Source organism: Gobius niger, assembly GCF_951799975.1.
Source record: "Gobius niger genome assembly, chromosome: 12".
Lineage (NCBI taxonomy): Eukaryota > Metazoa > Chordata > Actinopteri > Gobiiformes > Gobiidae > Gobius > Gobius niger.
In genome coordinates this window covers 3,975,682-3,989,389 of record NC_136863.1, presented here as the reverse complement: position 1 = coordinate 3,989,389, position 13,708 = coordinate 3,975,682, and positions in this window count along the sequence as shown.

The window sequence follows — 13,708 nt, the reverse complement described above, 5'->3', positions numbered from 1 at the left end:
CTGCGTTGTATCTGTGGAAGCGTTGAATAAAAGATTAGAGACGGACTTCTGAAGAGAGCAACGATCCATGAATGCCCTGAGGAAAAAAAAAAAAAAAATTTAACATGAATATTTCTGTTGAAGAGATTGACTTGTCTCAAGGGGAGCAATTCCATTTATTATTTCAATGGTTCGGACCCGGCTCTAACAGATGTAGAGTCACTGCCTCTCTGTGAGTCAGCTGCATCTCTGTGTTTGTACTTTATCTGTACTTCACGTTATGTTCAGAAGGATCATGTTGTTTACTATTGTCTATCTTACACAATAAAGAGTTTAAAATCGTTAACAGATATATGGAGGTTTAAGAACAACTGATTAAGGTAGGGGAAAGCTGGTTAATGTGATACAGGGTTTACATTTTCTCCCCTCGAGCTGAGCTAAAATCATATTTCAGTCAAATTAACGCATTTCCCATTAATTCAGGATGTTTCCCAGCTGTGGAAATGATCAGCGTGTCTTCAGGACGAAGGGAAAGGAAAATACGACACATGTTGGACTGACAAACACACACTCACAAACTAATGCTGGACTAGAACAGAATCATGGGGATTGGTCAAATAAGCATTTTTTTTAAACCTCTTACCACCCGCCTAAACCAAATGCATTGTCCTCTTTTGGCTGTGTAGCACCTCATTTGAAAGCTAAGACCCACAAAACTGACCTTTTTCCTCGCGTTGTTGCCGTGTTGTGTCACCTTTTGTATGTTTTTTTTTCTTTCTTTTTTTTCCATTTTGGTTGAGCTTTTTGTCACTTATTGTTGAATTTTTGTAATTTTTTGTTGAATTTTTGTTGAATTTTTGTTGAATTTTTGTTAAATTTTTGTTGAATTTTTGTCACATTTTTGTCACATTTTTGTTGAATCTTTGTCACATTTTTGTTGCATTTTTGTCACATTTTTGTTGAATCTTTGTCACATTTTTGTTGAATTTTTGTCACATTTTTGTTGCATTTTTGTCACATTTTTGTTGAATCTTTGTCACATTTTTGTTGAGTTTTTGTCACATTTTAGTTGAATTTTTGTTGAATTTTTGTTGAATTTTTGTTGAATTTTTGTTGAATTTTTGTTAAATTTTTGTTGAATTTTTGTCACATTTTTGTTGCATTTTTGTCACATTTTTGTTGAATCTTTGTCACATTTTTGTTGAATTTTTGTCACATTTTTGTTGAATTTTTGTCACATTTTTGTTGCATTTTTGTCACATTTTTGTTGACTTTTTGTCCCATTTTTGTCCCATTTTTGTCCCATTTTTGTTGAATTTTTGTTAAATTTTTGTTGAATTTTTGTTGAATTTTTGTCACATTTTTGTTGCATTTTTGTCACATTTTTGTTGCATTTTTGTTGAATTTTTGTCACATTTTTGTTGAATTTTTGTCACATTTTTGTTGCATTTTTGTCACATTTTTGTTGACTTTTTGTCCCATTTTTGTCCCATTTTTGTTGAATTTTTGTTAAATTTTTGTTGAATTTTTGTTGAATTTTTGTCACATTTTTGTTGCATTTTTGTTGAATTTTTGTTGAATTTTTGTTGAATTTTTGTCACATTTTTGTTGAATTTTTGTCACATTTTTGTTGAATCTTTGTCACATTTTTGTCACATTTTTGTTGAATTTTTGTCACATTTTTGTTGTGTTTACATCCTTGTTTTCTTCTCATTTTTTGTGGCAATTTTGATGCTTTTTCCCCAAGAAGCTTTTTGATTAGGGTAAAGCCAAACTGGAGTAAATGGGATCCGTTCAGGTGGGAGTTAAGAGGTTAAATGACTCTAAAAGTCAATCAAATACAACATAATTCATTCAAAATGTATTCATTAACATTTACAGAGTGGGGGTCAGAGCAGTGAGTGCCTGGGGGTCAGAGCAGTGAGTGCCTGGGGGTCAGAGCAGGACAATAGAAGTAGCTATTGTAGCTCGTACACAGTCTCAGGGTCAAATAAGCCATTTTTGAAGGATTGACAGTGATCCAAAGTAGAAGTAAATGAACACAACATAATAATAAAATGCATTCATTAACATTCACAGTGTGGGGGTCAGAACAGTGAGTGCCTGGGGGTCAGCACGAAGGGCGATCGAAACCAGCTCGTCGCCTACACAGCCTCGGGGTCAGAACATGGACCCATGATCCGAACTAGCCAGTCCACAGTCTGGGACTCTGGACCATCAGGACCTGTTAGAAGAGCCTGGACTCAGGACACAGGCCGGACCTGGATTATTGTCTCACTTCACCCCAGGGGCGGACTGGCCATGTGTCCATTCTGGAAGAGCACAGAAGGGCCACTGGCTCTAGGGCCACTGGTTTGGCCTCTCAATTTTCTCCTTAACCTCTAATCTTCCGCCTTAACCGAGCTTTGCCCAAATCTAAAAGCTCAAAAGAAAAGAAAAACAAAAACGAGGATGAACACGGGACAAAAATGTGCCGCAAAAGCAACAAAAAACTGTGACAAAAACGTGACAAAAACCAACAAAAACATGACAAAAAACCAACAACAAAAAAGAGACAAAAACACAGCAACAAAGCAATGAAAAAAGCAACAAAAAAAAGCCACAAAAAAGTGATAAAACACAATGACAATGACACAAAAGTAATGAAAAAACAACAAAATCATGACAAAAAGTTGCAATCACTCTTGTAGGTCTTAGCTTTCAAATGATGCGTTACATTGTTGCTCTCCAGTTCAGGAGCTTTTAGATTTGGGCAATGTCAATATGTATTTGTGCTTTGTGCATTTACGCTAATTTGGGCCACACTGGTCAGAGGCCAGGGCCGTTTTCAAGTCCCCGTCCGCCCCTGCTTCACCCCCCAGCCACTATTTTAGAAAGAACAACGTCTCTAGCGATTCAGGCTAATCTTGAACTAGCATCAAGCACATGGGTTTAATGTTGGACGTTCATCAAAATGTGTGACAGAAGTTTTTCTACCTGAAGAAATGTGTTTTGATGCGTCTCACATTGCCTCACATTACCCCGTCCTCCCCTAAGTGAAAGAACAGTATAATAATATATTTTTTGGATTTTAGTTTACATAAAGCAAAACAAAAATAACATAAAATCTAAAAACAGAACAGTGATAGTGACATCTGTTGTCACCTTTTATAATATGCCAAAAATGTTGTACTTTTCTGCAGGACCAGTAGCGATGAGTGAGAGCAGCCACTTCGGTTTTACATTTTAGGCATAACGGAGAAAGGTCAGAATTAAATGTATGACGTTGGGAAGGGGTGATGTGAACACGATGTAAGATTTTGAGTTGTAAAGCTTTTACCCGATTACAGACACTCCCACCTGAACCGAGCACTTTTTCTCCAGTTTGGCCTTACAACAAATTTTTGTTATTTTTTTTGTCACATTTTTTTCATTTTTTTTTTGTCAATTTTTTATCACATTTTTATCACATTTTTGTACTTTTTTTGTCACATTTTGTCACATTTTTGTCATTTCTTCATCCATTTTTAATACATTTTTTGTAATTTTTTTTGGTCATTTTTTGTAATTTTTTGTCAATTTCTTGTGACATTTTTGAAGAAGAAGTCGCATTTTTGTAATTTTTTTGTCAAATTTTGTCACATTTTTGTCATTTCATCATCCATTTTTAATCAAATTTTTGTAATTTTTTTTTGTCACATTTTGGTCTTTTTTTTCACATTTTGGTCATTTTTTGACAATTTTTCATCAATTTTTTGTCACTTTTTCATCAATTTTTTGTCACTTTTTCATCAATTTTTTGCCACTTTTTCATCAATTTTTTGCCACTTTTTCATCATTTTTTGTCACTTTTTCGTCAATGTTTTACTCACTTTTTTGCCACATTTCATCATTGTTTTCGTCTCAGTTCTGTCGCTATTTTCACACCTTTTTTCCAGAAGCTTTTGGACTGGGGGTAAAGCCAAACTGGAAAAAATGTGCTCGGTTCAGGTGGGAGTTAAGGGGTTGAATGATTCGTCAGCTCTGCCTCTGAGTCGTGACTCGGGCCAGAGGAAGATGACGTCGTCCATGAAAACCGCCTGCGATTCCTCCAATGCGCCACTAGATGGAGCCAGCGCAATGGGCAAACACACAGCTCCACTTTCCCCTCACGCGCCTCCCCCTGATATCGATGACATAATGCTTTCCAGGAAAAAAAAAAAATCAGCAGGAATTCCGTTTGAAATGTGGGAAGAGCAAAAAAAAAACAGCAATTCGAATTATTAATAAGAAATGTCACAGCGAGCACATCACGCATCCATTTATTGCAAATAGAAAACTTCAATGTGAGGCCCTCTCTGCCCTCCATCTGACATTTGTTCCTCTTTTGTCTTTAATTCTGCCTGATCCACGTTTCCCGTGACTTTGCGAGCGCCCCCGCCCCCTCCCCCCGCTCCTGTGCGTGAGGCGTGCCCTCGCGTCCACTATTAATTATTCATCTATGCAGATTAATATGCGCAGGGCCCACCTCTGTTCGGAGCCGATGTGCTTAAACTACAGCTGCTTTTTTATTAAGTGTCCCGGCCCGTTTACGTCCACAGGGTTTCAATGAGGGCCGGTTACAGGAGCCGAGAAAGAAAGATTTTGTGTCGCAAATATGAACAAATACAAGATTAGATTGTTTGAAAAAGATGTGGGCCCCGTCGCAACAACGGAATGAGTTACACAAGTCACACTTGTATCCGGGGTCTCATTTTCTCCACTTTAGGAGCTCTCACTCGCTCCAAACTTTCCGGTCTTGGACTGAGTACATGGTGTGTGTTGCGCTATGGTCTGGTGTGAATCTATGAATGAACGGTACGTCATAGTGGGCGTGTAGTGGGTGCGGTAGAGAGTATATGGGTGGGCTCTTCAGTGCAGGTGTGAGAGTGACTGGGTGAGCACACAGTTTTTGACTGCGTTGCCATGTCATTGATATAGTTATTTGTCATAAATAAAGTTTATCAAATGAATGCTCTAGTGCGCGCGTCAACTCCATCTGCCCAGTCAGATTAGTCAACACACATGGAAAGTTATTTTTAGAGAGGTTTTTCTTTATATCGAATTCCTGTCTGATTTATTCCATTATGAACCCCAAATATTAGGCAAAAGTAGATACTTTTTTTTCACCTACATGATCTGGCGACCTCCACAGGGTCATGACCCCCAGAACCACTGATTAAGATTGTGACACTGAAAATACAGTACATTTTTTTTCTTCAATCAATCAATCAAACTTTATTTATAAAGCGCTTTTCATACTGAAAGGTATCACAAAGTGCTTTACAGATTACAACATTTAAAACAATACGCCTGGGACAACCTCCCATATATATATTTTATATATTAGGATTAAATATATAAATAGGACTAAATAGATTAGTCAGTTAAAGGCTAAGCTAAATAGGTGGGTCTTGAGCTGCTCTTAAAAACATGAACGTTCTGCAGCCCTGAGCTCCTCCTCAGGTCTGAGCTCCTCCTCAGGTCTGAGCTCCTCCTCAGCCCTGAGCTCCTCCTCAGCCCTGAGCTCCTCCTCAGGTCTGAGCTCCTCCTCAGGTCTGAGCTCCTGCTCAGGTGGTTCCAGAGGCGAGAGTCATAATATTGAGTCTTTTTGTTGACTTTAGGAATAACTAGGAGACCCCTGCCGGAGGAGCGAAGGTTCATAAGGTAAAAGCAGTTCTGAAAGATGAGAAGGACCAAGACCATTAAGACATTTAACAACCATTAACTCATTGATAGCCAATGACGCCTATAGACGTCAATTGGGTTTTTCAATGGGAACAGCTGCAGCAAAGCCTTGAGCATGTCTGGTGTTAAAATCCTAGTAATGCTGCCACCTAGTGACTCAATAAAAGAACTACAAGTTGTTTTATTGAGTTGAGCTTTGAGCAGTGAGCTTTATGGTCAGAAAACAGCATTTAGGTGATTTCACCTATTTTCTATGGGCGATTACTAAAGAATGAAAAGACACAACAAGAAACAAACGTTTTTTGATGAAAGAAGAGAGTCTGATCTTTCTTTTGGTGGGTTTTGTGTTGACATAGAACTAGACCTAAATTGTCTGTGGGTCTCAAAAAAACAGTCAAAATCCTGAAAAACCTCTGGCAGTGGGGAAGAGAAGAAGAATCGATCCTGAAACACACCGGTGTAATGTGGTCCCGCCTCCTTGTCTTCGTCAGGACACGAGCTGCTGACGTTTGTAAAAGTTGTAAACCTGAGATGCTCTTTTTGGGAAGACCAGAAAGCGACTGGTGATAAAAGCGGTGATAAAATGATAAAAGCATGCATTAGTGCTCCGCTCTTAAACACACCACGTTTCTCAGGATAGTGTAAGAACTGCTCATGGGTTAATTCTTTCCCCGCGTCCTTGAACTCATCGCGCTGGGCTCGGCGCTGTCGCTGCGTCGTCCTGTTTGTGCCTCTGAAGGCGACATATGGGGCTCAGTTTAAATGCAGCTCTGTCGGGCTCAGGCTCCGGTCCAGAATGTGTCTGACCAGATGGACTCCAACAAATCATGTCAACTCAGCGAATATCTCTGGAAGTCTGTGGAATCTGATTTACTGAGCGCACGACAGGCTGCGCTCACGGGACACGTATGTTCGGTTATACAGTCCGATGTGTCCTGAGATGGTTAAAGTTAATACTGTTTAAGCATTGGTCATATTAAAGGGAAATTTCAGGATGTTTGACATAGGGCCCCATTTCCTCGTTATCCAAAGTGCTGTTGATTTCTGAAGAGATATATATTTGTTTTAATTCATTCAGTCCTTATATTTGAAGAGTTTAGTGGTGCTAGGCTAGTGCTAGGCTAGTGCATGTCTATGGTAACTAGTAGCCAGCATTAAAGACAGTCTGACCCGAGCACAGTGCACCTGAGGCAATGAGTAGTGTTTGAAATACTGTATAACCATTTTGCATTTAAAAGAACTTATATTTGATCAGCTTCCTGGTTGTAGCTACGCAGCGGCGGAGTGATCTGCTCAGTTACCGGATCTACAGTAGTTTGTTTACCTGCGGCCGCATTACTGCACCTGGAATTCACAAAGGAGCTTTCTACAAATCAGATACGGCAACGTTTGGAGGACGAGCCCATGATTTTGAAGAGGTTTTTAATGCAGGCTACTAGTTACCATAGACATGCACTAGCCCAACACTAGCCTAACACTAGCCTAGCACCACTAAACTCTTCAAATATAAGGACAAAAAAAATAAAAAATCTCCAGAAATCAACAACACTCTGGGTAACTCTGTTGGTCAGTGGAGCACTTTCTGAAGGGCGGGGTTTGGGAGGCGTTTGGATTTCTGTTTTGCGGCAGAAGAGCCAGTGCAGCTCGGACACTGTTGTTTCACTTTGGGAAACTAGACGAGCACGAGCCAGAATGCTCTAAACAAACCCCAGCCCAGACATCGATAAACCACTATCTGGGTGACACAGACCGTGTTAACTTATTTAGCTTCTTAAGCTTCTTACGGCTTTATGAAAATTCTCTGCTCTTTTTTTGTCTGTTCAGCCAAAGTGGAGCTGACTTTGTTATTTTGAACTGAAATATTCCCATGTGATCAGATTTCTATCATCTCCTGCAGACTTTTGATTTGGGAGGTCACATGTTCTGTTTGTTGTGTGCGTCGGCTGAGGCCCACCCCTTGGGTTGCACGGGTGAGGCCTGGTCTCTGGAGATGTCCTGGGTTTGGACCAAACGGACCGCATGGGGGCCAGTTCCTGTGTCTCAAACGCAGACGATAGTGAACATTTTGCACTCAGCAGGAGCCATTGAAGAGGAAACACACTTTTTCCTCCAACCAGATCGACTCCGTGGTCAGGAGAGTGGTTGTGGGGGAGTGGGGGGTGAACATGTGCATTTGTTTAGCTTCACGTTCACGCCAAGCACGGCCGATCCGCACCACAGCGGAGGCTGTAGCTCTTTTCTCTCGAGACGTGAACATTGTTTAATTCCCGATGGGTAAATACAGTTTTTAGTTTGACCTGAGAGCCTGACGCTTAAGGAAGAACACAAGGCAGCGCAATGTCCATCCATCCATCCTTCCTTTTTCTTCCGCTTTATCCGGGGCCGGGTCGCGGGGGCAGCAGTCTCAGCAGAGATGCCCAAACTTCCCGGTCCACACACACCTCCTCCAGCTGTTCTGGGGAGACCCCGAGGCGACACCAGGCCAGCTCGGAGACATAGTCCCACCAGCGTGTCCTGGGTCTTCCACGAGGTCTTGTCCCACTAGGACATGCCTGGAACACCTCCCGCGGGAGGCGACCAGGAGGCATCCGAAACAGATGCCCGAGCCACCTCAGCTGCTCCTTTCGACGGGAAGGAGCAGCGACTCTACTCCGAGCTCCTCCCGGGTAACTGAGCTCCTCACCCGATCTCGAAGGGTGCGCCCAGCCACCCTGCGAAGGAAACTCATTTCGGCCGCTTGTATTCGCGATCTTGTGCTTTCGGTCATGACACAAATCTCATGACCATAGGTGAGGGCGGGAACGTAGATCGATCGGTAAATCGAGAGCTTTGCTCTGACTCAGCTCCCTCTTCACCACGACAGACCGATACAGCGACGCCGCACCGATCCGTCTGTCCATCTCACGCTCCATCCGTCCCTCACTCGTGAACAAGACCCCGAGATACTTGAACTCCTCCACTTGAGGCAAGGACTCCCCACCGACCTGAAGAGGGGAAGGAGAACCATGGCCTCGGATTAGGAGGTGCTGATCCTCATCCCGGCCGCTTCACACTCGGCTGCAAACCGCCCCAGAGCAGCTGAAGGTCAAATCAAAAATCAGGCAGCGCTGTGTAAACGAGGAAATGAATGTCAGTGGTGCCATCAGAGCGGTCACCTCCTCTCGTGACGCCCTCTCACCAGTGGCGAAGGCACAGAGCACAGAGCTCCGCCACTCAGAAAATAATTCTCCAAGAGCCCCCCCACCGTAAATGGGCCATTTCTGGTTTTAACACTGTTTTTATGTAATAAACTGTATTGTTGGTTTTCTTGGTTGCATTATATTTTATATTTTATACTCTCAATTCTCCTTTAGTCGATTTTTTTGTTTTTTTGTTTTTTTTAAATCGGCCACAACTCCACTATTTGACAACCTGCACTTGTGACATTTTCAGCCCTAACCCCAGAGCAGGATTCGGGTTTTTGGCCTGATCAGAGTTCATTCACGACATCGTAATCGAACCGCACTGTCCAGAGGTTGTTGTGAATGTTAAATGAGCCGATCCCAAAGACTCGGCTCTCGTTTAATCCCCTCAGTGTTTATGGGGAGAAGGACAGTGTGAAAAAGCAGATGTGTCTTGAGAGCAGAGGAGAGTCAGGGTCCAGTCCCTCTCGGAGAAACCCCTCACCTCTCACATCAGTCCCGCCTCGCTGTGATTGGCCGGTTCAAACGCTGCTCTCTCGGTGGCGCGTTGCGATTGGCCCGTTTGCCGGCAGTGGGGGGATTTGTTGGAAATGTCACCGTGTCAAAACGAGAGGCGAGTTATCGCAGAGGGAAATGTCAGGCTCGTAACAGCCCCGGCCCGACGAGAGCCAGCGCTTCTCAGGTCATCTCAGAGACGTTCACGTGGTTCAAGACCAGACGCTGGGACTGGAGGGAACAGGAACACTTTCAGGACTGAGCATGAGCTTCACATCTGAGCATCTCATTATAAAGGTATCAGTTCCATGAACGCACAGGCAAGTTTTAGTATTTCTAAGCGACCGATAAACTCGACCCTGTGAAGAATTGGGACGCTACAAATATGTTACAAAAGTCAGGAATAGGGTGGTTAGCTCTTGTGTTTCACAGCTCGAAGGTCCCGGGTTCGATTCCCAAATGGACGGGGCCTTTCTGTGTGGAGTTTGCCTGTTCTTCCCGTGTCTGCGTGCGTTTTCCCTACTGCTAAAAACATGGAGGCCAGGATGAATGAGAGTGCACATGGGGGACGACGGATGGAAATTAGCCTAAAGCTACAATCCGGTGTGGCGTTTTTACATGCATGAGACCCATGTATGTTCATTAACATGCACTGTCCTGACCAAATAAACCAATAAAACCTAACATTTTAATTTAGTGGCCTCCTCTTTCACTGTTCATAATAATAATTAAAAATATATTTTGCAAGCTGGTCATTTTACACTCACTACTGCCACCTCAGGCCATACGTGTAACTGCGCCTTCTATATTAAGCTCGTGCATGACGGCACTTCAGAACCGAAGTGACACCTTTCTGAGTGACAGTGCAGGATTTTAGAGGCAGTTGTGGTGAACAGGTCTGAGCTCATTTGGACATTTCTGGAACATGCAGGGCAGGGGTCGGCAAGTTTTCTTGGCGGAGGGGCCGATTATCTATATTATAAATAGACCAAGGGCCGAAGCCACTGATTATTAGCCCAAAGTAAAGCACAACACTGGAAACATGACCGACTTAGATGAGATAAATGACTTACAATTGCTTGAATAAAAGTTCTTCTATGTTGAATTTCAGTCGGTTTGAACTAATCCAAGATACAAATGTTGTAGCGCCAATGGAACAAGAATAAAACCCACTTGAAATCAGACAAATAATTGTTTTTCACTTGAAATGACACAAAATTATCTGAATTAAAGGAATAGGCCACTGTTTTTACATACTGAGAAATGTTCTTACCTTAGCTTTGACGAGTTCTTTAGGACCTGTCTGGTCTTCCCCCGTGCCTTCAGTCACGTAAACACAGCGCAGACGGCGTTAGCATTTAGCCTCTCCCTCTCTCCTCTATAGCTCCAAAACAGGTCAAGATAGAAGCTACCAAGCTCTTCCACTATATTGTGGAACTATATTGTAAGGCGTAATAATACCAGGAGTAGTTTGGCATCCGCGCAGTAAAGTGAAGATTACTGCGCGGATTTCGAACTACTCCTGGTATTATTACGCCTTACAATATAGTTCCCCCTTTTATCCGCTTAGAAAATCCACATTGTTTAATTTTGTGTATTTATACTTTGTAGTGTAACACTTCACGTAACCATATTTAAATAGGGAAAACGTGGAAGAGCTTGGTAGCTTCTATCTTGACCAGTTTTGGAGCTATAGAGGAGAGGGGGAGAGGCTAAATGCTAACGCCGTCTGCGCTGTGTTTACGTGACTGAAGGCACGGGGGAAGATCAGACAGGTCCTAAAGAACTCGTCAAAGCTCAGGTAAGAACATATCTCAGTATGTAAAAACGGTGGCCTATTCCTTTAAGAGAATATCTACTACTAGAGGTTTTATCTCGTCTAAGACCAGACCAAATCAACTAAAACCTTAGATTTAATCTCTTAATTCAAGTAGATTTGTCATTTCTTCCTTAAAACGATTATTCTTTTTCCAGTGCACTTCCTTCAAACACCAGTGTTGTACATAATACATGACCTATTGGGTGTATTGACAGTGTACCTTTTTTCTTCCATTTAACTCTAATAATGTTAAAAGTTCTCTCTGATTTGTGTGATAATGTTTCTCAAAATCATCTTGAGGGCCAGAGGTTCTGTGCTGAAGGGCCGGATTTGGCCCTCGGGCCTGACGTTGCCTACCCCTGATGTAGGGGGAGGAAAATACTTCACTTTAACATTTTTAAACTCCGCATAGTCCCTTTAAATTTACATTTTAAATTGAGTCACTTTGGATATAGCGTTTTTGCCATTTGCGGTTTCCTGTTGTGGATGTAATTGGTGCTATTTTCGGGCCCCACTTTGCCCTGTAGTACCAACACGTGTAAACAAGCCGTACCATTTATACAAACAGGCTATTCTTACCGGAATCCATTTGACCCCCCGCCGCTCGAGCGCGGAGACGAGACGCCGCTAAAATTAGACACAAATTCTCCTAAATGTGATTCCTCCGCCGAGCCGCTCCGCCCCGCGCCTTTTACCGAGCTATTTTCACCCACAATCCATCAGGAAGTCGCAGATACAGAGGCAGAGACAAATCAGGACCGGCCCCAAAATCAGCTGCTATTTAAGACCGCGGAGGCCAGGGCATTCTGGGTAATTTCACTGATTAATGGCGCCGCGACTGTCTGTGGGTATAAATATTGCAGGAGCCGTTTCTCTCTTTTCTTGGGCTTTTCCCCTCCGGTCTCAAGGCACCGGCGCCTTCTCGATATGGAGTCGTTTCGGTAACGGCCTCGAGGAAGAAGACGAGACGCTGCAGGTGAAGAGCGGAAATAATGACAACTCAAGAGAGAAGAATTTGATTCACATAATCCATCCATCCATCCATCCATCCTCTTCCACTTGTCCTTTGCCGGGTCGTGGGGGAAGCTGTTGGAGCTTCCCAAAACACATTGCACCAGCCCCTATGGCTCCTCCTGCAGGTGGTGGGTCCACAGAAGGACGGCCTCATGGTTCTAACCGGGCCTGTTGGTCTCTCATAAGGGTCTTCTGAACTGCTCTTTGTCTGACCCGTCACCTATAGGACCTGTTTGCCCTGGGAGACCCTACCAGGGCACGAAGCCCCCGACAACAGAGCTCCAGGACCATTCGGGCGCTCAAACCCCTCCACCCCGTTAAGGTGGCGGTTCCTGGAGGGGTAATTTGTTATATACGGTGTAAAATACTGTGTTTTCCCACAAATGATTGTAATGAACCAATAAAGAATAAAGGTCCTATATCATGCAAAATCGACTTTTTGGAGCTTTTAGCCATGTTGTTATGCTATTTCCTTATCAAAAACACCCCCAGAGTGGTTTGTGGCTTCATTCACACAACTCTCAGTAATCGTCCTGAATCCTGCTCTCTGAGGCTCCGCCCTCTCCTGGTGAACGACTGAGTGTTCAGTTGTGTCGTCACAGCGGAACGGAAGTGCTCGACGTCTGTAATGTAATGTCGTACAGCCTGATTTTAATTTGTAAAACAGCTTTTTCATTATTTCTGTTGTAAGAAATAAATAAATAAAGGAAAAGGAAAAAAAAAAGAAAAAAAGAATCAGTCTATGATTCAACCTTCCTAAAGAGGCCATTCGTCTGAAGTTGTTTTTTTCTCCGGGATTCAGCGACTTTCACCAAAATATTGTTTTTCTGTGACTGTCACTGATGGATGTTTGGTGAACCTTCACCAGAACCAAAGTGGATTAACTTTTATAACCAACGCGAGTCCCACAATGTAAACAGCGATGGACCAGAGCGGTGAGTCAATCCAAACGCGTGTTAGCTTGTGTGTTAGCATATTAGCTTGTGTGTTAGCCATTTATGAAGCTGTGTTGCAGATGTCAACTCCTTATAACTGCATTGTGAAGTAACTTCACTTATTGCTGTTTATTTATATTACAGTAAAGTCATATGTGCGGAGAGAGGGGGCGGAGTTAACTGAATCGAAGCGTTGTGTCTTCCGGGTTTGAAAAATACCTCCAGAAAACACTTATATTTATCACAAAAATGAGTGCTGCATAGTTGTAGAGGTACAATCATTCATATAAATGCATATACTTAACTTTGGAATGGCTAAAATCGCATGATACAGATCCTTTAAAATATGATCAAAACAACCCAATGGCATTCATGCTGTATGTTGCTCGATTACACGGAAGAAAAGTCTTTGTTTGTGACTTCACTGACAATGGCAATAAAACCTTTTCTGATTCTGATTCTAACAGTCTAACAGACGTAATCGACGTATAGAAAGTAAACGAAAGTGTTGTTATTTACATCAGTATATTTCTGTTCTCTCAGCTATTTCCAGCTCCTTCTGCTGCCGCGCTAACTGATAATTGCTGATCACACCTTCA